Genomic DNA, 26,480 nt, shown 5'->3' with positions numbered 1-26,480 from the left:
CCTCCAATATGTTGTGCCCTTTGATGAACCCGGTCTGATACCTACTAATCACCCGTTGAGCAATAGGTGTCAGTCGGACGGCGTAGGCTTTGGCACACAGCTTAAAAGGAACATTAATTAGCGTGATAGGCATGAATAACTTGATGCAATCCGCGCCCTTAACTTTGGGGATGAGACTAATCACCCCAAAGTTTAAACGGGCCAGATCCACTTGGCCCAGCGCAAAGCCATTGACGATTGCGTGAAACACATGTTTCAGGCTCGACCAATTTTTTTTGAAAAACTCAACCGGCCACCCATCAGGACCCGGGGCCGTGCCCGCTTTCATGGAGGCAAGCGCACGGTCAATCTCCCCCGCGAGAAAAGACAGGACTAGTCCTGCATTTTATTCCTGAGAGACCCGCTCGGGAGGCTCCCACAAATCCTCCCGAAGACAGAGCCGCTTCTCCTCGGCCGTCCCTAACAGCCCTATGAAGAAGTCATAAATGTGCTTACTGATCTCCGCCTGGGTGACCAAGACCCTATCCCCATGATTAAGGCGAAGGATAGCACATTTACGCTTTCTTCCGTTGGCGTACGCATGAAAGTAACCTGTATTTGCGTCGCCTTTGGTCACCTACTTGATGCCGCCCCTACGGTGCCAATACTCCTCTTCGGCTCTCAGGATGGAGAGCACTTGGTCTTCCAGCACGTATCTCTGCGCCCACTCCTGCTCAGAGAAGGATCGCACGTCCGCCTCCGCGTCAAGCGTCGTGATTTGATCCATCAGCTTGGCGCGTTCCTTTTTGGATTCGCTACCAAAATTGGCTCCCCAGCCCCTGAGGAACGCATGAAGCCTAGCCGCGCCTATCGACCAAAACTCGGCCGGGCCCCTTTGGGGGCCCATATGAGACACAATAGAATCCCACCTCTCGCGCACCATGCTCTCGAAGCCCTCTGCTTCAAACCATGCCATTTCGAAAAAGAATCTACTACTACGATGAATCTGCTCCTCCCCTGAGGAAAAGATCAGCGGGATGTGGTCAGATCCGATCCTAGTCTCTATCACTAACGAGCACATCGGGAAAAGCGCTTCCCACTCCGGGGTAAAAAATACACGATCAAGAACTGACCTAACCGGATGGAGCTGTTTGTTGGTCCACGTATATCTCGCCCCGGTCCGGGCAGCCTCACGTAACGAGGCCGCCGCAATTGCGTTGTTGAAAAGGGACACCCTAGCCCAGTCGACAATGCCGTTGTTCTTGTCCGAACCCGATCGGATCAAGTTAAAATCCCCTCCCACAATGATCGGGAGGTTAGCTGCCCGTTTGGCCCCCACCATCGCCGAGACCTCATCTAGAAAACCTGCAGACTTCGAATGATCCGCAGGCCCATAGACACCAATAACTACCCAAACCAGGTTGGAAGCACGGTGCCTAATCGTGGCCATAATGCAAAATACACCAAATTCCCACAACATGACATCACATACATCACTTTTACAACCCATGAGAAGGCCACCCGAATGGCCCGAAGCAGGAACCCAACGCCAATCAAATCGCTGTAACGGGTCGATCGCAAGTAAATCACGGGAAGAAAAGTCAGCCTTGATGGTTTCCTGTAACGCAACCACGTCAATGCGCTCCTTGGCCATGTATTCCCTGAGCTGCGTGCGGCGCCCTACATGCCCACAGCCCCGAATATTCCAAAACAAAAACCGCATTACAGCACCCGATTACGAAGGCGAACTCCTCGCGAGCTCACCGCCTTTTGCACTCTCTTCCTAGCCGGCGCACGGCTGGAAGAGGGGATGTCAGAACCTTCCCTCGGCTCTGCCTCCCCTTCGGGCACCACCACTGCCAACTGACCCCCTGGGCAGTTGTTCTGTGCATCCGAGGCATGGCACCGCGCCGCCGCCTCGGCCAAGGCAGCTTGTGCCTCCTCGCGCGCGCGCACTAACGAAATAATAGCAGTAGGGCTAGTCCCCAATTCAACCCCACTATCATGTAAAATCGAAGCAAGATGCTCATCCGAGAATGCGGTGAGTATTTTAAAAGATGGGAGGGGGTTACCTGACACGTCCAAGTTCTTGTCTACCGCACGCAGCTTCGCGCTCTCCATGGATGAGAGATCCCCCAGCTTGGCCTTCACCCTGGTACTCGGCTCCCGCGTCGCCACCGGCGTGGCCTTGGAGCGCTTGGCCTTGAAGCCCACATCCCCCGCCGCCAACTCTGTCCCCAGCTCGCCACGCAAGGAAGCCACCACGCTTGGGGTGGACTGGGCCACAGTCTTGGGCCCCGGCTTCCTGCCCGCCGTCTTCTTGGGCGGCCTGCCCGTTCCCCCTGAGCCCCGCTTGCCCGAGGCCGGGGTGACACCATCCTTGGTCAGCTCAGCAGCCCCACCCTGCACAGCCACCGGAGAGGAGGGGATTGAGGTCCTCCCCCCCACCAGCCCCGCACCAGTATCAGCCCCGGACGCTAACGCCAGGGAGGGACGAGGCGCCGGAAACTATAGCGGCAAGTTGGATCCATACTCATCAAAGGCTCCTGCCAGATCACGCGCCAGGTTCGGGCCACTCACGGCGGTATCCTAGGTCGCCACCACCATCGCCCGCCCATCCATCACGCCAAGTTTGTCCCAAGTCTCTGTGTCAATGGAAGTATCTTGCATGATGTCTTCTAGATCCTCTTCTTGCCCTCCCATCACCACGTCCTGCCGCGACTGCCCAGCACTCTGCCCCGCCTCCGGCTTGCCTTTGGCAGCACTAGGGGCCACCGGGGCCGGATCACTGGCCTTGGGCGGAGGGGGAGGTTGGGACGCTCCGGATCGCCCAACACCAGACCCCGCTCCACCCGCGCCCCTATGCTGGTTCGGCCGCTCCACCTCAACCTTAATCTGATATCCTTCATGGTTAAACCACACTTCCACCGTGCCGTTCAGCTTCTCTGGTGCCTTACAAGCCAGTTTCATCCTCACTGGCCCCAACTGAATGAGAGACAATTCATCCACCACAATTGGCCGCCCCAACATCTTAAAGCCTTCCTTGACCCTCTCCTCCCTGCAGTGTTTTTGGGGGATGCCATGGAGTTTAACCCACACTTCCGGCATGGTCATCGGTTGGATCACCTCATGGAGTCTGTCCCGCACCCTTGCGGTAATGTCATGGGAAGGGAGGAAAAGTTTTCCACTTGACTTGGCCATGTGCAGGAGATCTGCTAAGGGAAACACCACCAGGAAGTCATCATCGCCCACCTGCGTTGTTGGGTTTCGTAGTAATTTCAAAAAATTTCCTACGCTCACGCAAGATCATGGTGATGCATAGCAACGAGAGGGGGGATTATGATCTACGTACCCTTGTAGATCGACAACGGAAGCGTTTGGTTGATGTAGTCGTACGTCTCCACGGCCCGACCGATCAAGCACCGAAACTACGGCACCTCCGAGTTCTAGAACACGTTCATCTCGATGACGATCCCCGGACTCCGATCCAGCAAAGTGTCGGGGAAGAGTTCCCTCAGCACGATGGCGTGGTGATGATCTTGATGTACTACCATCGCAGGGCTTCGCCTAAGCACTGCTACAATATTATCGAGGACTATGGTGGAAGGGGGCACCGCACACGGCTAAGAATATGATCACGTGGATCAACTTGTGTCTCTAGGGGTGCCCTTGCCTCCGTATATAAAGGTTCAAGGGAGGGGGGGCCGGCCGGCCAAGGTGTGGCGCGCCAGGAGGAGTCCTACTCCCTCTGGGAGTAGGACTCCCCCCTTTCCTAGTTGGAATAGGATTCGTGGGGTGGGAAAAGAGAGAGAGAGAAGGAGGGGGGCGCCGGCCCCCTCTCTCCTTGTCCTATTCAGACTAGGGGTGAGGGGCGCGCGGCCCAGCCCTGGCTGCCTCTTCTCTTCTTCCACTAAGGCCCACTAAGGCCCATATACCTCCCGGGGGGTTTCGGTAACCTCCCGGTACTCCGGTAAAATCCCGATTTCACCCGGAACACTTCCGATATCCAAACATAGGCTTCCAATATATCAATCTTTATGTCTCGACCATTTCGAGACTCCTCGTCATGTCCGTGATCACATCCAGGACTCCGAACAACCTTCAGTACATCAAAATGCATAAACTCTTAATATAACTGTCATCGTAACCTTAAGCGTGCGGACCCTACGGGTTCGAGAACAATGTAGACATGACCGAGACACGTCTCCAGTCAATAACCAATAGCGGAACCTGGATGCTCATATTGGCTCCTACATATTCTACGAAGATCTTTTATCGGTCAGACCGCATAACAACATACGTTGTTCCCTTTGTCATCGGTATGTTACTTGCCCGAGATTCGATCGTCGGTATCCTATACCTAGTTCAATCTCGTTACCGGCAAGTCTCTTTACTCGTTCTGTAATACATCATCCCGCAACTAACTCATTAGTTGCAATGCTTGCAAGGCTTAAGTGATGTGCATTACCGAGAGGGCCCAGAGATACCTCTCCGACAATCGGAGTGACAAATCCTAATCTCGAAATACGCCAACCCAACATGTACCTTTGGAGACACCTGTAGAGCTCCTTTATAATCACCCAGTTACGTTGTGACGTTTGGTAGCACAGAAAGTGTTCCTCTGGCAAACGGGAGTTGCATAATCTCATAGTCATAGGAACATGTATAAGTCATGAAGAAAGCAATAGCAACATACTAAACGATCGGGTGCTAAGCTAATGGAATGGGTCATGTCAATCAGATCATTCAACTAATGATGTGATCCTGTTAATCAAATGACAACTCTTTGTCCATGGTTAGGAAACATAACCATCTTTGATTAACAAGCTAGTCTAGTAGAGGCATACTAGTGACACTCTGTTTGTCTATGTATTCACACATGTATTATGTTTCTGGTTAATACAATTCTAGCATGAATAATAAACTTTTATCATGATATAAGGAAATAAATAATAACTTTATTATTGCCTCTAGGGCATATTTCCTTCAGTCTCCCACTTGCACTAGAGTCAATAATCTGGATTACACAGTAATGATTCTAACACCCATGGAGCCTTGGTGCTGATCATGTTTTGCTCGTGGAAGAGGCTTAGTCAACGGGTCTGCAACATTCAGATCCATATGTATCTTGCAAATCTCTATGTCTCCCACCTGGACTAGATCCCGGATGGAATTGAAGCGTCTCTTGATGTGCTTGGTTCTCTTGTGAAATCTGGATTCCTTCACCAAGGCAATTGCACCAGTATTGTCACAAAAGATTTTCATTGGACCCGATGCACTAGGTATGACACCTAGATCGGATATGAACTCCTTCATCCAGACTCCTTCATTTGCTGCTTCCGAAGCAGCTATGTATTCCGCTTCACACGTAGATCCCGCCACGACACTTTGTTTAGAACTGCACCAACTGACAGCTCCACCGTTTAATGTAAACACGTATCCGGTTTGCGATTTAGAATCATCCGGATCAGTGTCAAAGCTTGCATCAACGTAACCGTTTACGATGAGCTCTTTGTCACCTCCATATACGAGAAACATATCCTTAGTCCTTTTCAGGTACTTCAGGATGTTCTTGACCGCTGTCCAGTGATCCACTCCTGGATTACTTTGGTACCTCCCTGCTAGACTTATAGCAAGGCACACATCAGGTCTGGTACACAGCATTGCATACATGATAGAGCCTATGGCTGAAGCATAGGGAACATCTTTCATCTTCTCTCTATCTTCTGCAGTGGTCGGGCATTGAGTCCGACTCAACTTCACACCTTGTAACATAGGCAAGAACCCTTTCTTTGCTTGATCCATTTTGAACTTCTTCAAAATCTTGTCAAGGTATGTGCTTTGTGAAAGTCCAATTAAACATCTCGATCTATCTCTATAGATCTTTATGCCTAATATGTAAGCAGCTTCACCGAGGTCTTTCATTGAAAAACTCTTATTCAAGTATCCCTTTATGCTATCCAGAAATTCTATATCATTTCCAATCAGTAATATGTCATCCACATATAATATCAGAAATGCTACAGAGCTCCCACTCACTTTCTTGTAAATACAGGCTTCTCCAAAAGTCTGTATAAAACCAAATGCTTTGATCACACTATCAAAGCGTTTATTCCAACTCCGAGAGGCTTGCACCAGTCCATAAATGGATCGCTGGAGCTTGCACACTTTGTTAGCTCCCTTTGGATCGACAAAACCTTCCGGTTGCATCATATACAACTCTTCTTCCAGAAATCCATTCAGGAATGCAGTTTTGACATCCATCTGCCAAATTTCATAATCATAAAATGCGGCAATTGCTAACATGATTCGGACAGACTTAAGCATCGCTACGGGTGAGAAGGTCTCATCGTAGTCAATCCCTTGAACTTGCCGAAACCCTTTTGCGACAAGTCGAGCTTTGTAGACAGTAATATTACCGTCGGCGTCAGTCTTCTTCTTGAAGATCCATTTATTCTCAATTGCTTGCCGATCATTGGGCAAGTCAACCAAAGTCCATACTTTGTTCTCATACATGGATCCCATCTCAGATTTCATGGCTTCAAGCCATTTTGCGGAATCTTGGCTCACCATCGCTTCTTCATAGTTCGTAGGTTCATCATGATCTAGTAGCATGACTTCCAGAACAGGATTACCGTACCACTCTGGTGCGGATCTCACTCTGGTTGATCTACGAGGTTCAGTAGTATCTTGTTCTGAAGTTTCATGATCATTATCATTAGCTTCCTCACTAATTGGTGTAGGTGTCACAGAAATAGTTTTCTGTGATGCACTACTTTCCAATAAGGGAGCAGGTACAGTTACCTCGTCAAGTTCTACTTTCCTCCCACTCACTTCTTTTGAGAGAAACTCCTCCTCTAGAAAGTTTCCGAACTTAGCAACAAAAGTCTTGCCTTCGGATCTGTGATAGAAGGTGTATCCAATAGTCTCCTTTGGATATCCTATGAAGACACATTTCTCCGATTTGGGTTCGAGCTTATCAGGTTGAAGCTTTTTCACATAAGCATCGTAGCCCCAAACTTTCAGAAACGACAACTTTGGTTTCTTGCCAAACTATAGTTCATAAGGCGTCGTCTCAACGGATTTTGATGGTGCCCTATTTAACATGAATGCGGCCGTCTCCAAAGCATAACCCCAAAACGATAGCGGTAAATCAGTAAGAGACATCATAGATCGCACCATATCTAGTAAAGTACGATTACGACGTTCGGACACACCATTACGCTGTGGTGTTCCGGGTGGCGTGAGTTGCGAAACTATTCCGCATTGTTTCAAATGTACACCAAACTCGTAACTCAAATATTCTCCTCCACGATCAGATCGTAGAAACTTTATTTTCTTGTTACGATGATTTTCAACTTCACTCTGAAATTCTTTGAACTTTTCAAACGTTTCAGACTTATGTTTCATTAAGTAGATATACCCATATCTGCTTAAATCATCTGTGAAGGTGAGAAAATAACGATATCCGCCACGAGCCTCAATATTCATCGGACCACATACATCTGTATGTATGATTTCCAACAAATCTGTTGCTCTCTCCATAGTACCGGAGAACGGCGTTTTAGTCATCTTGCCCATGAGGCACAATTCGCAAGTACCAATTGATTCATAATCAAGTGGTTCCAAAAGTCCATCAGTATGGAGTTTCTTCATGCGCTTTACACCGATATGACCTAAACGCTAGTGCCACAAATAAGTTGCACTATCATTATCAACTCTGCATCTTTTGGCTTCAACATTATGAATATGTGTGTTACTACTATCGATATTCAATAAGAATAGACCACTCTTCAAGGGTGCATGACCATAAAAGATATTACTCATATAAATAGAACAACCATTATTCTCTGATTTAAATGAATAACCGTCTCGCATCAAACAAGATCCAGATATAATGTTCATGCTTAACGCTGGCACCAAATAACAATTATTCAGGTCTAATATTAATCCCGAAGGTAGATGTAGAGGTAGTGTGCCGACCGCGATCACATCGACTTTGGAACCGTTTCCCACGCGCATCGTCACCTCGGCCTTAGCCAATCTTCGCTTAATCCGTAGTCCCTGTTTCGAGTTGCAAATATTAGCAACAGAACCAGTATCAAATGCCCAGGTGCTACTGCGAGCATTAGTAAGGTACACATCAATAACATGTATATCACATATACCTTTGTTCACCTTGCCATCCTTCTTATCCGCCAAATACTTGGGGCAGTTCCGCTTCCAGTGACCAGTCTGCTTGCAGTAGAAGCACTCAGTTTCAGGCTTAGGTCCAGACTTGGGTTTCTTCTCTTGAGCAGCAACTTGCTTGCTGTTCTTCTTGAAGTTCCCCTTCTTCTTCCCTTTGCCCTTTTTCTTGAAACTAGTGGTCTTGTTGACCATCAACACTTGATGCTCCTTTTTGATTTCTACCTCCGCAGCTTTCAGCATTGCGAAGAGCTCGGGAATAGTCTTATTCATCCCTTGCATATTATAGTTCATCACGAAGCTCTTGTAGCTTGGTGGCAGTGATTGGAGAATTCTGTCAATGACGCAATCATCTGGAAGATTAACTCCCATTTGAATCAAGTGATTATTATACCCAGACATTTTGAGTATATGCTCACTGACAGAACTATTCTCCTCCATCTTGCAGCTATAGAACTTATTGGAGACTTCATATCTCTCAATCCGGGCATTTGCTTGAAATATTAACTTCAACTCCTGGAACATCTCATATGCTCCATGACGTTCAAAACGTCGTTGAAGTCCCGGTTCTAAGCCGTAAAGCATGGCACACTGAACTATCGAGTAGTCATCAGCTTTGCTTTGCCAGACGTTCACAACATCTGGTGTTGCTCCAGCAGCAGGCCTGGCACCCAGCGGTGCTTCTAGGACGTAATTCTTCTGTGCAGCAATGAGGATAATCCTCAAGTTACGGACCCAGTCCGTGTAATTGCTACCATCATCTTTCAACTTTGATTTCTCAAGGAACGCATTAAAATTCAACGGAACAACAGCACGGGCCATTTATCTACAATCATACATAAACAAGCAAGATACTATCAGGTACTAAGTTCATGATAAATTTAGGTTCAATTAATCATATTACTTAAAGAACTCCCACTTAGATAGACATCCCTCTAATCCTCTAAGTGATTACGTGATCCAAATCAACTAAACCATGTCCGATCATCACGTGAGATGGAGTAGTTTCATTGGTGAACATCACTATGTTGATCATATCTACTATATGATTCACGCTCGACCTTTCGGTCTCCGTGTTCCGAGGCCATATCTGTATATGCTTGGCTCGTCAAGTATAACCTGAGTATTCCGCGTGTGCAACTGTTTTGCACCCGTTGTATTTGAACGTAGAGCCTATCACACCCGATCATCACGTGGTGTCTCAGCACGAAGAACTTTCGCAATGGTGCATACTCAGGGAGAACACTTCTTGATAATTTAGTGAGAGATCATCTTATAATGCTACCGTCAATCAAAGCAAGATAAGATGCATAAAAGATAAACATCACATGCAATCAATATAAGTGATATGATATGGCCATCATCATCTTGTGCTTGTGATCTCCATCTTCGAAGCACCGTCATGATCACCATCGTCACCGGCGCGACACCTTGATCTCCATCATAGCATCGTTGTCGTCTCGCCAATCTTATGCTTCCACGACTATCGCTACCGCTTAGTGATAAAGTAAAGCATTACAGCGCAATTGCATTGCATACAATAAAGCGACAACCATATGGCTCCTGCCAGTTGCCGATAACTTGGTTACAAAACATGATCATCTCATACAATAAAATTTAGCATCATGTCTTGACCATATCACATCACAACATGCCCTGCAAAAACAAGTTAGACGTCCTCTACTTTGTTGTTGCAAGTTTTACGTGGCTGCTACGGGCTTAAGCAAGAACCAATCTTACCTACGCATCAAAACCACTATGATAGTTTGTCAAGTTGGTGCTGTTTTAACCTTCGCAAGGACCGGACGTAGCCACACTCGGTTCAACTAAAGTTGGAGAAACTGACACCCGCTAGCCACCTTTGTGCAAAGCACGTCGGGAGAACCGGTCTCGCGTAAGCGTATGCGTAATGTCGGTCCAGGCCACTTCGTCCAACAATACCGCCGAACCAAAGTATGATATGCTGGTAAGCAGTATGACTTATATCGCCCACAACTCACTTGTGTTCTACTCGTGCATATAACATCAACACATAAAACCTAGGCTCGGATGCCACTATTGGGGAACGTAGTAATTTCAAAAAAATTCCTACGCACACGCAAGATCATGGTGATGCATAGCAACGAGAGGGGAGAGTGTGATATACGTAGCCTTGTAGACCGACAGCGGAAGCGTTAGCACAACGCGGTTGATGTAGTCGTACTGTTGGGGAACGTAGTAATTTCAAAAAAATTCCTACGCACACGCAAGATCATGGTGATGCATAGCAACGAGAGGAGAGTGTGATCTACGTACCCTTTGTAGATCGACAACGGAAGCGTTTGGTTGATGTAGTCATACGTCTTCACGGCCCGACCGATCAAGCACCGAAACTACGGCACCTCCGAGTTTTAGCACACGTTCAGCTCGATGACGATCCCCGGACTCCGATCCAGCAAAGTGTCGGGGAAGAGTTCCGTCAGCACGACGGCGTGGTGACGATCTTGATGTACTACTGCTGCAGGGCTTCGCCTAAGCACCGCTACAATATTATCGAGGACTATGGTGGCTGGGGGCGCCGCACACGGCTAAGAATAAGATCACGTGGATCAACTTGTGTTCATGGGGTGCCCCTTGCCTCAGTATATAAAGGATGGAGGAGGAGGAGGCCGGCCAAGGCTAGGTGCGGCCAGGATGTGGAGTCCTACTAGGACTCCAAGTCCTAGTAAGAGTCCACCAAGAGGGGAGGAAGGGAGAAGGAAGTGGAGGAGAAGGAGAGGTGGCCGGCCCCCTTTTCCCTAGTCCAATTCGGACTAGAGGGGAGGGGGCGCAGCAGCCCCTTGGCCCTTTCTCCTCTTCCCACTAAAGCCCATCAAGGCCCATTGCTTCTCCCGTAACTACCCGGTACTCCGAAAAATACCCGAATCACTCGGAACCTTTCCGATGTCCGAATATAGTCGTCCAATATATCAATCTTTATGTATCGACCATTTCGAGACTGCTCGTCATGTCCCCGATCTCATCCGGGACTCCGAACTCCTTCGGTACATCAAAACTCATAAACTCATAATATAACTGTCATCGAAACCTTAAGCGTGCGGACCCTACGGGTTCGAGAACAATGTAGACATGATCGAGACACGTCTCCGGTCAATAACCAATAGCTGGACCTGGATGCCCATATTGGCTCCTACATATTCTACGAAGATCTTTATCGGTCAGACCGCATAACAACATACGTTGTTCCCTTTGTCATCGGTGTGTTACTTGCCCGAGATTCGATCGTCGGTATCTTAATACCTAGTTCAATCTCGTTACCGGCAAGTCTCTTTACTCGTTCCGTAATACATCATCTCACAACTAACTCATTAGTTGCAATGCTTGCAAGGCTTATGTGATGTGCATTACCGAGAGGGCCCAGAGATACCTCTCCAACAATCAGAGTGACAAATCCTAATCTCGAAATACGCCAACCCAACATGTACCTTTGGAGACACCTGTAGAGCTCCTTTATAATCACCCAGTTACGTTGTGACGTTTGGTAGCACACAAAGTGTTCCTCCGGCAAACGGGAGTTGCATAATCTCATAGTCATAGGAACATGTATAAGTCATGAAGAAAGCAATAGCAACATACTAAACGATCGGGTGCTAAGCTAATGGAATGGGTCATGTCAATCACATCATTCTCCTAATGATGTGATCCCGTTAATCAAATAACAACTCTTTTGTTTATGGTTAGGAAACATAACCATCTTCGATTAACAAGCTAGTCAAGTAGAGGCATACTAGTGACACTTTGTTTGTCTATGTATTCACACAAGTATTATGTTTCCGGTTAATACAATTCTAGCATGAATAATAAACATTTATCATGATATAAGGAAATAAATAATAACTTTATTATTGCCTCTAGGGCATATTTCCTTCAGTCTCCCACTTGCACTAGAGTCAATAATCTAGTTCACATCGCCATGTGATTTAACAGCAATAGTTCACATCACCATGTGGTTAACACCCATAGTTCACATCGATATGTGATCAACACCCAAAAGGGTTTACTAGAGTCAGTAATATAGTTCACATCGCTATGTGATTAACACCCAAAGAGTACTAAGGTGTGATCATGTTTTGCTTGTGAGATAATTTTAGTCAACGGGTCTGCCATATTTAGATCCGTAAGTATTTTGCGAATTTCTATGTCAACAATGCTCTGCACGGAGCTACTCTAGCTTATTGCTCCCACTTTCAATATGTATCTAGATCGAGACTTAGAGTCATCCAGATCTGTGTCAAAATTTGCATCGACGTAACTTTTTACGACGAACCTTTTTGTCACCTCCATAATTGAGAAATATTTCCTTATTCCACTAAGGATAATTTTGACCGCTCTCCAGTGATCTACTCTTAGATCACTATTGTACTCCCTTGCTTAACACAGTGTAGGGTATACAATAGATCTGGTACACAGCATGGCATACTTTATAGAACCTATGGCTGAGGCATAGGGAATGACTTTCATTCTATTTCTATCTTCTGCCGTGGTCGGGCTTTGAGTCTTACTCAATTTCACACCTTGCAACACAGGCAAGAACTCTTTCTTTGACTGTTCCATTTTGAACTACTTCAAAATCTTGTCAAGGTATGTACTCATTGAAAAACTTATCAAGCGTCTTGATCTATCTCTATAGATCTTGATGCTCAATATGTAAGTAGCTTTACCGAGGTCTTTCTTTGAAAAACTCCTTTCAAATATTCCTTTATGCTTTCCAGAAAATTATACATTATTTCCGATCAACAATATGTTGTTCACATATACTTATCAGAAATGTTGTAGTGCTCCCACTCACTTTCTTGTAAATACAGGCTTCACCGCAAGTCTGTATAAAACTATATGCTTTGATCAACTTATCAAAGCGTATATTCCAACTCCGAGATTCTTGCACCAGTCCATAGATGGATCGCTGGAGCTTGCATATTTAGTTAACACCTTTAGGATCGACAAAACCTTCTAGTTGCATCGTATACAACTCTTCTTTAGTAAATCCATTAAGGAATGTAGTTTTGTTTATCCATTTGCCAGATTTCATAAAATGCGGCAATTGCTAACATGATTCGGACAGACTTAAGCATAGATACGAGTGAGAAAATCTCATCGTAGTCAACACCTTGAACTTGTCGAAAACCTTTTGCGACAATTCTAGCTTTGTAGATAGTAACACTACTATCAGCGTCCGTCTTCCTCTTGAAGAACCATTTATTTTCTATGGCTTGCCGATCATCGGGCAAATCCATCAAAGTCCATACTTTGTTCTCATACATGGATCATATCTCAGATTTCATGGCCTCAAACCATTTCGCGGAATCTGGGCTCATCATCGCTTCCTCATAGTTCGCAAGTTCGTCATGGCTAGTAACATGACTTCCAGAATAGGATTACCGTACCACTCTGGTGTGGATCTCACTCTGGTTTACCTACGAGATTTGGTAGTAACTTGATCTGAAGTTACATGATCATCATCATTAGCTTCCTCACTAATTGGTGTAGTAGTCACAGGAACAGATTTCTGTGATGAACTACTTTCCAATAAGGGAGCAGGTACAGTTACCTCATCAAGTTCTACTTTCCTCCCACTCACTTCTTTCGAGAGAAACTCCTTCTCTGGAAAGGATCCATTCTAAGCAACGAATATCTTGCCTACGGATCTATGATAGAAGGTGTACCCAACATTTTATTTTGGGTATCCTATGAAGACGCACTTCTCCGATTTGAGTTTGAGCTTATCAGGATGAAACTTTTTCATGTAAGCATCGCAACCCCAAACTTTAAGAAACGACAACTTTGGTTTCTTGCCAAACCATAGTTCATACGGTGTCGTCTCACAGATTTAGATGGTGCCCTTTTAACGTGAATGCAGCTGTCTCTAATGCATAACCCCAAAATGATAGTGGTAGATCGGTAAGAGACATCATAGATCGCACCATATCTAATAAAGTACGGTTATGACGTTCGGACACACCATTACATTGTGATGTTCCAGGTGGCGTGAGTAGTGAAACTATTTCACATTGTTTTAAACTGAAGGCCAAACTCGTAACTCAAATACTCTTCTCTACGATCAGATCGTAGAAACTTTATTTTCTTGTTACGATGATTTTTCACTTCACTCTGAAATTCTTTGAACTTTTCAAATGTTTCAGACTTATGTTTCATCAAGTAGATATACTCATATCTGCTCAAATCATCTGTGAAGATCAGAAAATAATGATACTTGTCGCGAGCCTCAATATTTATCGGACCACATACATCAGTATGTATGATTTCCAACAAATCTGTTGCTCGCTCCATTGTTCCGAAGAACAGAGTCTTAGTCATCTTGCCCATGAGGCATGGTTCGCAAGCATCAACTGATTCATAATCAAGTGATTCCAAAAGCCCATCAGCATGGAGTTTCTTCATGCGCTTTACACCAATATGACCTAAACGGTAGTGCCACAAATAAGTTGCACTATCATTATTAACTTTGCATCTTTTGGTTTCAATATTATGATTATGTGTATCACTACGATCGAGATCCAACGAACTATTTTCATTGGGTGTGTAACCATATAAGGTTTTATTCATGTAAACAGAACAACAATTTATTCTCTTACTTAAATGAATAACCGTATTGCAATAAACATGATCAAATCATATTCATGCTCAACGCAAAAACCAAATAACACTTATTTAGGTTCAACACTAATCCCGAAAGTATAGGGGAGTGTGCGATGATGATCATATCAATCTTGGAACCACTTCCAACACACATCGTCACTTCACCCTTAACTAGTCTCTGTTTATTCTGCAACTCCCGTTTCGAGTTACTAATCTTAGCAACTGAACTAGTATCAAATACTGAGGGGTTGCTATAAACACTAGTAAAGTACACATCAATAACATGTATATCAAATATACTTTTGTTCACTTTGCCATCCTTCTTATCCGCCAAATACTTGGGGCAGTTCCGCTTCCAGTGACCAGTCCCTTTGCAGTAGAAGCACTTAGTCTTAGGCTTAGGACCAGACTTGGACTTCTTCACTTGAGCAGCAACTTGCTTGCCGTTCTACTTGAAGTTCCCCTTCTTCCCTCTGCCCTTTTCTTGAGACTAGTGGTCTTGTCTACCATCAACACTTGATGTTTTTCTCGATTTCTACCTTCGTCAATTTTCGCATTACGAAGAGCTTGGGAATCGTTTCCGTTATCCCTTGCATATCATAGTTCATCATGAAGTTCTACTAACTTGGTGATGGTGACTAGAGAATTATGTCAATCACTATCTTATCTAGAAGATTAACTCCCACTTGATTCAAGCGATTTTAGTACTCAGACAATCTGAGCATATGCTCACTAGTTGAGCGATTCTCCTCCATCTTTTAGCTATAGAACTTGTTGGAGACTTCATATCTCCCAACTCGGGTATTTGCTTGAAATATTAACTTCAACTCCTGGAACATCTCATATGCTCCATGACGTTCAAAACGTCTTTGAAGTCCCGATTCTAAGCCATTAAGCATGGTGCACTAAACTATCAAGTAGTCATCATATTGAGCTAGCCAAACGTTCATAACGTCTGCATCTGCTCCTGCAATAGGTCTGTCACCTAGCGGTGCATCAAGGACATAATTCTTCTGTGCAGCAATGAGGATAAACCTCATATCACGGATCCAATCTGCATCATTGCTACCAACACAATTTTCTCTAGGAACATATCAAAATAAACACAGGGAAACAACAACGCGAGCTATTGATCTACAACATAATTTGCAAAATACTACCAGGACTAAGTTCATGATAAATTTAAGTTCAATTAATCATATTACTTAAGAATTCCCACTTAGATAGACATCCCTCTAATCCTCTAAGTGATCACGTGATCCAAATCAACTAAACCATGTCCGATCATCACGTGAGATGGAGTAGTTTCATTGGTGAACATCACTATGTTGATCATATCTACTATATGATTCATGCTCGACCTTTCGGTCTCCGTGTTCCGAGGCCGTATCTGTATATGCTTGGCTCGTCAAGTATATAACCTGAGTATTCCGCGTGTGCAACTGTTTTGCACCCGTTGTATTTGAACGTAGAGCCTATCACACCCGATCATCACGTGGTGTCTCAGCACGAAGAACTTTTGCAACGGTGCATACTCAGGGAGAACACTTCTTGATAATTAGTGAGAGATCATCTTAAAATGCTACCGTCAAACTAAGCAAAATAAGATGTATAAAAGATAAACATCATATGCAATCAAAATATGTGACATGATATGGCCATCATCATCTTGCGCCTTTGATCTCCATCTCCAAAGTACTGTCATGATCTCTATCGTCACCGGCATGACACCATGATCTCCATCATCTTGATCTATATCAATGTGTCGTCACACGGTCGTCTCGCCAACTATTGCTCTTGCAACTATTGCTATCGCATAGCGATAAAGTAAAGCAATTATTTGGTGCTTGCATCTTATGCAATAAAGAGACAACCATAAGGCTTTTGCCAGTTGCCGATAACTTTAACAAAACATGATCATCTCATACAACAACTTATATCTCATCACGTTTTGACCATATCACATCACAACATGCCCCGCAAAAACAAGTTAGACGTCCTCTACTTTGTTGTTGCAAGTTTTACGTGGCTGCTACGGGCTTAAGCAAGAACCAATCTTACCTACGCATCAAAACCACAACGATAGTTTGTCAAGTTGGTGCTGTTTTAACCTTCGCAAGGACCGGGCGTAGCCACACTCGGTTCAACTAAAGTTGGAGAAACTATCACCCGCTAGCCACCTTTGTGCAAAGCACGTCGGGAGAACCGGTCTCGTGTAAGCGTACGCGTAATGTCGGTCCGGGCCGCTTCATCCAACAATACCGCCGAACCAAAGTATGACATGCTGGTAAGCAGTATGACTTATATCGCCCACAACTCACTTGTGTTCTACTCGTGCATATAACATCAAACCATAAAAACCTAGGCTCAGATGCCACTGTTGGGGAACGTAGTAATTTCAAAAAAATTCCTACGCACACGCAAGATCATGGTGATGCATAGCAACGAGAGGGGGGAGTATGATCTACGTACCCTTGCAACTCTTCCTCGACACTTCCGCGACGGTAGAACATCAAGATCGTCTCCACGCCGTCGTGCTGACGGAACTCTTCCCCGACACTTTGCTGGATCGGAGTCCGGGGATCGTCATCGAGCTGAACGTGTGCTAAAACTCGGAGGTGCCGTAGTTTCGGTGCTTGATCGGTCGGGCCGTGAAGACGTACGTGAAGGAAATATGCCCTAGAGGCAATAATAAAGTTATTATTTATTTCCTTATATCATGATAAATGTTTATTATTCATGCTAGAATTGTATTAACCGGAAACATAATACTTGTGTGAATACATAGACAAACAAAGTGTCACTAGTATGCCTCTACTTGACTAGCTCGTTAATCGAAGATGGTTATGTTTCCTAACCATAAACAAAAGAGTTGTTATTTGATTAACAGGATCACATCATTAGGAGAATGATGTGATTGACATGACCCATTCCATTAGCTTAGCACCCGATCGTTTAGTATGTTGCTATTGCTTTCTTCATGACTTATACATGTTCCTATGACTATGAGATTATGAAAGGGTACGTAGATCATACTCCCCCCTCTCGTTGCTACGAAATTTTTTGTGAGCGTAGGAAATTTTTTGAAATTACTACAAAACCCAACAGTGGCATCCGAGCCTAGGTTTTATATGTTGATGTTATATGCACGAGTAGAACACAAGTGAGTTGTGGGCGATATAGGTCATACTACTTACCAGCATGTCATACTTTGGTTCGGCGGTATTGTTGGACGAAGCGGCCCGGACTAACATTACGCGTACGCTTACGCGAGACCGGTTCTCCCGACGTGCTTTGCACATAGGTGGCTTGCGGGTGACAGTTTCTCCAACTTTAGTTGAACCAAGTGTGGCTACGTCCGGTCCTTGCGAAGGTTAAAACAGCACCAACTTGACAAACTATCATTGTGGTTTTGACGCGTAGGTAAGATTGGTTCTTGCTTAAGCCCGTAGCAGCCACGTAAAACATGCAACAACAAAGTAGAGGACGTCTAACTTGTTTTTGCAGGGCATGTTGTGATGTGATATGGTCAAGACATGATGCTAAATTTTATTGTATGAGATGATCATGTTTTGTAACCGAGTTATCGGCAACTGGCAGGAGCCATATGGTTGTCGCTTTATTGTATGCAATGCAATCGCGCTGTAATGCTTTACTTTATCACTAAGCGGTAGCGATAGTCGTGGAAGCATAAGATTGGCGAGACGACAACGATGCTATGATGGGAGATCAAGGTGTCGCGCCGGTGACGATGGTGATCACGACGGTGCTTCGAAGATGGAGATCACAAGCACAAGATGATGATGGCCATATCATATCACTTATATTGATTGCATGTGATGTTTATCTTTTATGCATCTTATCTTGCTTTGATTGACGGTAGCATTATAAGATGATCTCTCACTAAATTATCAAGAAGTGTTCTCCCTGAGTATGCACCGTTGCGAAAGTTCTTCGTGCTGAGACACCACGTGATGATCGGGTGTGATAGGCTCTACGTTCAAATACAACGGTGCAAAACAGTTGCACACGCGGAATACTCAGGTTATACTTGACGAGCCAAGCATATACAGATATGGCCTCGGAACACGGAGACCGAAAGGTCGAGCGTGAATCATATAGTAGATATGATCAACATAGTGATGTTCACCAATGAAACTACTCCATCTCACGTGATGATCGGACATGGTTTAGTTGATTTGGATCACGTAATCACTTAGAGGATTAGAGGGATGTCTATCTAAGTGGGAGTTCTTTAGTAATATGATTAATTGAACCTAAATTTATCATGAACTTAGTACCTGATAGTATCTTGCTTGTTTATGTTTGATTGTAGATAGATGGCCCGTGCTGTTGTTCCGTTGAATTTTAATGCATTCCTTGAGAAAGCAAAGTTGAAAGATGATGGTAGCAATTACACGGACTGGGTCCGTAACTTGAGGATTATCCTCATTGCTGCACAGAAGAATTACGTCCTGGAAACACCGCTGGGTGTTAGGCCTGCTGCTGGAGCAACACCAGATGTTGTGAACGTCTGGCAGAGCAAAGCTGATGACTACTCGATAGTTCAGTGTGCCATGCTTTACGGCTTAGAATCAGGACTTCAACGATGTTTTGAACGTCATGGAGCATATGAGATGTTCCAAGAGTTGAAGTTGATATTTCAAGCAAATGCCCGGATTGAGAGATATGAAGTCTCCAATAAGTTCTATAGCTGCAAGATGGAGGAGAACAGTTCTGTCAGTGAGCATATACTCAAAATGTCTGGGGTATAATAATCACTTGATTCAATTGGGAGTTAATCTTCCAGATGATTGTGTCATTGACAGAATTCTCCAATCACTGCCACCAAGCTACAAGAGCTTCGTGATGAACTATAATATGCAAGGGATGAATAAGACTATTCCCGAGCTCTTCACAATGCTGAAAGCTGCGGAGGTAGAAATCAAGAAGGAGCATCAAGTGTTGATGGTCAACAAGACCCCTAGTTTCAAGAAAAAGGGCAAAGGAAAGAAGAAGGGGAACTTCAAAAAGAACAGCAAGCAAGTTGCTACTCAAGAGAAGAAACCCAAACCTGGACCTAAGCCTGAAACTGAGTGCTTCTACTGCAAGCAGACTGGTCACTGGAAGCGGAACTGCCCCAAGTATTTGGCGGATAAGAAGGATGGCAAGGTGAACAAAGGTATATGTGATATACATGTTATTGATGTGTACCTTACTAATGCTCGTAGTAGCACCTGGGTATTTGATACTGGTTCTGTTGCTAACATTTGCAACTCGAAACAGGGACTACGGATTAAGCGAAGATTGGCTAAGGACGAGGTGACGATGCGCGTGGGAAATGGTTCCAAAGTCGATGTGATCGCGGTCGGCACGCTACCTCTACATCTACCTTCGGGATTAGTATAAGACCTAAATAATTGTTATTTGGTGCCAACGTTAAGCATGGACATTATATCTGGATCTTGTTTGATGCAAGACGGTTATTCATTTAAATCAGAGAATAATGGTTGTTCTATTTATATGAGTAATATCTTTTATGGTCATGCACCCTTAAAGAGTGGTCTATTCTTATTAAATCTCGATAGTAGTAACACACATATTCATAATGTTGAAGCCAAAAGATGCAGAGTTGATAATGATAGTGCAACTTATTTGTGGCACTAGCGTTTGGGTCATATCGGTGTAAAGCGCATGAAGAAACTCCATACTGATGGACTTTTGGAACCACTTGATTATGAATCACTTGGTACTTGCGAACCGTGCCTTATGGGTAAGATGACAAAAACACCGTTCTCCGGTACTATGGAGAGAGCAACAGATTTGTTGGAAATCATACATACAGATGTATGTGGTCCGATGAATGTTGAGGCTCGTGGCGGATATCGTTATTTTCTCACCTTCACAGATGATTTAAGCAGATATGGGTATATCTACTTAATGAAACATAAGTTTGAAACATTTGAAAAGTTCAAAGAATTTCAGAGTGAAGTTGAAAATCATCGTAACAAGAAAATAAAATTCCTACGATCTGATCGTGGAGGAGAATATTTGAGTTACAAGTTTGGTGTACATTTGAAACAATGTGGAATAGTTTCGCAACTCACGCCACCCGGAACACCACAGCGTAATGGTGTGTCCGAACGTCATAATCGTACTTTACTAGATATGGTGCGATCTATGATGTCTCTTACTGATTTACCGCTATCGTTTTGGGGATATGCTCTAGAGATGGCCGCATTCACGTTAAATAGGGCACCATCAAAATCCATTGAGATGACGCCTTATGAACTGTGGTTTGGCAACAAACCGAAGTTGTCGTTTTTGAAAGTTTGGGGCTGCGATGCTTATGTGAAAAAGCTTCAACCTGATAAGCTCGAACCCAAATCGGAGAAATGTGTCTTCATAGGATATCCAAAGGAAACTATTGGATACACCTTCTATCACAGATCCGAAGGCAAGACTTTTGTTGCTAAATTCGGAAACTTTCTAGCGAAGGAGTTTCTCTCGAAAGAAGTGAGTGGGAGGAAAGTAGAACTTGACGAGGTAACTGTACCTGCTCCCTTATTGGAAAGTAGTACATCACAGAAACCAGTTTCTGTGACACCTACACCAATTAGTGAGGAAGCTAATGATAATGATCATGAAACTTCAGAACAAGATACTACTGAACCTCGTAGATCAACCAGAGTAAGATCCGCACCAGAGTGGTACGGTAATCCTGTTCTGGAAGTCATGCTACTAGATCATGATGAACCTACGAACTATGAAGAAGCGATGGTGAGCCCAGATTCCGCAAAATGGCTTGAAGCCATGAAATCTGAGATGGGACATGTATGAGAACAAAGTATGGACTTTGGTTGACTTGCCCAATGATCGGCAAGCAATTGAGAATAAATGGATCTTCAAGAAGAAGACTGACGCTGACGGTAATATTACTGTCTACAAAGCTCGACTTGTCGGAAAAGGTTTTCGACAAGTTCAAGGGATTGACTACGATGAGACCTTCTCACCTGTAGCGAGGCTTAAGTCTGTCCGAATCATGTTGGCAATTGCCGCATTTTATAATTATGAAATTTGGCAGATGGATGTCAAAACTGCATTCCTGAATGGATTTCTAGAAGAAGAGTTGTATATGATGCATCCGGAAGGTTTTGTCGATCCAAAGGGAGCTAACAAAGTATGCAAGCTCCAGCGATCCATTTATGGACTGGTGCAAGCTTCTCGAAGTTGGAATAAATGCTTTGATAGTGTGATCAAAGCATTTGGTTTTGTACAAACTTTTGGAGAAGCCTGTATTTACAAGAAAGTGAGTGGGAGCTCTGTAGCATTTCTGATATTATATGTAGATGATATATTACTAATCAAAAATGATATAGAATATCTGAATAGCATAAAGGGATACTTGAATAAGAGTTTTTCAATGAAAGACCTCGGTGAAGCTGCTTACATATTGGGCATTAAGATCTATAGAGATAGATCAAGACGCTTAATTGGACTTTCACAAAGCACATACCTTGACAAAATTTTGAAGAAGTTCAAAATGGATCAAGCAAAGAAAGGATTCTTGCCTGTGTTACAAGGTGTGAAATTGAGTAAGACTCAATGCCCGACCAATGCAGAAGATAGAGAGAAAATGAAAGATGTTCCCTATGCTTCAGCCATAGGCTCTATCATATATGCAATGCTGTGTACCAGACCTGATGTGTGTCTTGCTATAAGTCTAGCAGGGAGGTACCAAAGTAATCCAGGAGTGGATCACTGGACAGCGGTCAAGAACATCCTGAAATACCTGAAAAGGACTAAGGATATGTTTCTCATATATGGAGGTGACAAAGAGCTCATCGTAAATGGTTACGTTGATGCAAGCTTTGACACTGATCCGGACGATTCTAAATCGCAAACCGGATACGTGTTTACATTAAACGGTGGAGCTGTCAGTTGGTGCAGTTCTAAACAAAGCGTTGTGGCGGGATCTACATGTGAAGCGGAGTACATAGCTGCTTCGGAAGCAGCAAACGAAGGAGTCTGGATGAAGGAGTTCATATCCGATCTAGGTGTCATACCTAGTGCATCGGGTCCAATGAAAATCTTTTGTGACAATACTGGTGTAATTTCCTTGGCAAAGGAATCCAGATTTCACAAGAGAACCAAGCACATCAAGAGACGCTTCAATTCCATCCGGGATCTAGTCCAGGTGGGAGACATAGAGATTTGCAAGATACATACGGATCTGAATGTTGCAGACCCATTGACTAAGCCTCTTCCATGAGCAAAACATGATCAGCACCAAAGCTCCATGGGTGTTAGAATCATTACTGTGTAATCTAGATTATTGACTCTAGTGCAAGTGGGAGACTGAAGGAAATATGCCCTAGAGGCAATAATAATATTATTATTTTATTTCCTTATATCATGATAAATGTTTATTATTCATGCTAGAATTGTATTATCCGGAAACATAATACTTGTGTGAATACATAGACAAACTAAACGTCACTAGTATGCCTCTACTTGAGTAGCTCGTTAATCAAAGATGGTTATGTTTCCTAACCATAGACATGTGTTGTCATTTGATTAACGGGATCACATTATTAGGAGAATGATGTGATTGACATGACCCATTCCATTAGCTTAGCACCCGATCATTTAGTATGTTGCTATTGCTTTCTTCATGACTTATACATGTTCCTATGACTATGAGATTATGCAACTCCCGTTTGCCGGAGGAACACTTTGTGTGCTACCAAACGTCACAACGTAACTGGGTGATTATAAAGGAGCTCTATAGGTGTCTCCAAAGGTAAATGTTGGGTTGGCGTATTTCGAGATTAGGATTTGTCACTCCGATTGTCGGAGAGGTATCTCTGGGCCCTCTCGGTAATGCACATCACATAAGCCTTGCAAGCATTGCAACTAATGAGTTAGTTGCGAGATGACGTATTACGAAACGAGTAAACAGACTTGCCGGTAACGAGATTGAACTAGGTATTGAGATACCGATGATCGAATCTCGGGCAAGTAACATACCGATGACAAAGGGAACAACGTATGTTGTTATGCGGTCTGACCAATAAAGATCTTCGTAGAATATGTAGGAGCCAATATGAGCATCCAGGTTCCGCTATTGGTTATTGATCGGAGACATGTCTCGGTCATGTCTACATTGTTCTCGAACCCGTAGGGTCCGCACGCTTAAGGTTTCGATGACAGTTATATTATGAGTTTATGAGTTCTGATGTACCGAAGTTAGTTCGGAGTCCCGGATGTGATCATGGACATAACGAGGAGTCTCGAAATGGTCGAGACATAAAGATTGATATATTGGACGACTATATTCAGACATCGGAAGTGTTCCGGGTGATTTTGGAGAAAACCGGAGTACCGGAGGGTTACCGGAACCCCCCCGGGAGAAGTAATGGGCCATATGGGCCTTAGTGGAGAGAGAGAAGGGCAGCTAGGGTGGGCCGCGCGCCTCCTCCCCCCTGGTCCGAATTGGACTAGGAGAGGGGGGGCGGCGCCCCCCTTTCCTTCTCCCTCCCCACTTCCTTCCCCCTCCTAGTAGGAGTCCAACTCCTACTAGGAGGAGGACTCCTCCTTGGCACGCCTATAGGGCCGGCCGGCCTCCTTCCCTTGCTCCTTTATATACGGGGGCAGGGGGCACCCCTAGACACACAAGTTGATCCACGTGATCGTTTTCTTAGCCGTGTGCGGTGCCCCCTTCCACTATAATCCTCGATAATATTGTAGCGGTGCTTAGGCGAAGCCCTGCGACGGTAGAACATCAAGATCGTCACCACGCCGTCGTGCTGATGGAACTCTTCCCCGACACTTTGCTGGATCGGAGTCCGGGGATCGTCATCGAGCTGAACGTGTGCTAAAACTCGGAGGTGTTGTAGTTTCGGTACTTGATCGGTCGGGCCGTGAAGACGTACGACTACATCAACCGCGTTGTGCTAACGCTTCCGCTGTCGGTCTACAAGGGTACGTAGATCACACTCTCCCCTCTCGTTGCTATGCATCACCATGATCTTGCGTGTGCGTAGGAATTTTTTTGAAATTACTACGTTCCCCAACAAGCCTCCCTTGAGTGTGGTATCTACTGCAGTAACCTGTGCAAGGGTTGTAGAGATAGTCCTCACTCTCAGTACTTAACAGGTTCATGCCATGACAGGGCTTGGAGCAAACCACCTTTGTGCCAAGCCATGTTCCTTGACTAGGAGCCTCTTGAAGCAATTTACCCATGGGAGCAAAACTGAAACCCAGACCTCTAGCACCCTTGCCCACAAGCATGATCTTGGGCCTCCTGTCTATGTTGTTGTTATGCTCATAGTAAGAGCGCATGAAGCTTCGACTCTCGATCAATGTAAGCCACTGCTTGCTGACCAGCTTGAACTGCACGGCAAAATTACCCGGGAGCCGGAGGAGGATCTCCTTAGTTGCCTTGGCCAGGGAGAACCCGAGTCTATCTCTTCATTTGTTCTGTGCATCGAAGCAAGATTCTTTTTAAATAAACTGACTCTAGGAGCAGATTGCTCGGTTTCGTAAGACGAATGAGTTTCTCTGATTGCAAGAACGGTTTCCAGAGTTGCAGATACTGGGTCATAGGTGATCACCTTGCGTTTGGATGTAGCCAAGATTACCTTGTTCCTTGATCCACAGTTGCCAACAGAACCAATGACTAATAATTTGCGGCTCCGTCAAACCTCTCTGAACATGTTGTAACAAATCAATGCGATGTGCCAACGTCCAATCACCAGAGTTGCAGTCCTGCATTTCCCAAATCTCCATAATACTAGTATCGGGACGGAGGTCCCGGACCATACACAAGTGGCCATCAAGCTCCACCAGGTGCACTCCTGGGACCTCGAAGATTGGTGACCTGAACCATCTAAAGGTCTCATATGCGAGAGAGAACGATAAGACGGCAGCTCTTGGCTTTGCGAGGAAAAGAGGCGAGTCGACAACCCAGTGCAGAAATCCGTCTGCGAACACCGGCATCAGCTTAGCTTCACTCCGTGTTGCGATTATCGCAGCAGCGGCAAACCTGCGGAACCTAAAGGGCACACCACCGGCAGCCGGCATCCAGCGATCCCCGTGCTCGCCACCAAGGGCGTACACCTCGCACTTGATATTATCAACCCCGAAGTGTTTCTCGAAAAACAACCTCACTACCTTGTAGTCCCTCCTCCTGGAATCGAATCCGAGACCAGCAATGGCCATGAAGGAGTCTTGGCAAGGCGGCAGCCGGGTGACGGCCCGTGTGGTCGCGTTGAAAACATAGTAGGCTGGCTCCACGGCGTCATGCAAGAGGGTGATGCCGTGGCACGGCGCGGGCGTCATGTCCACATGGTCACCACGCACGTCGTTGAGAGTGAGCAGGAGACCGTTGCCTGATGGCGAGCACGAGTAAATCCCCGTGGAGTCGAAGCTCGCGGCCGGCGAGATGAATAGCAGCTTGGGTGGCGGTGCTGCCTCGGCCTCGACCTTGGCCCTGTGGAGGCCGCAGAACTCGTCGGAGGAGAGCAGCGCGGCCCAGGAGCGGCAGACGGTCCGGAAGCGGAGGAGGGATTTGACGGGCAGCCACAGGAACACATCCGTCATCAGCTCATCCGGCGGCAGCAGCAGCGACTCGGCTAACGGCGGCATGAGCGACGCGGCCACAGCCTTCCTCCTCT

At 45.1% G+C, this 26,480-nt stretch overlaps 1 pseudogene; it reads right to left on the bottom strand.

Moving 5' to 3' along the window:
* Positions 1-1,701: 1,701 nt before the first annotated feature.
* On the bottom strand, positions 1,702-26,480 carry LOC125532990 (annotated as a pseudogene).

Source organism: Triticum urartu, chromosome 1, assembly GCF_003073215.2.
Source record: "Triticum urartu cultivar G1812 chromosome 1, Tu2.1, whole genome shotgun sequence".
Classification (NCBI taxonomy): Eukaryota; Viridiplantae; Streptophyta; class Magnoliopsida; order Poales; family Poaceae; genus Triticum; species Triticum urartu.
The sequence above is the reverse complement of the archived record's forward strand: the minus strand, read 5'-3'. Positions and strand labels throughout refer to the sequence as shown.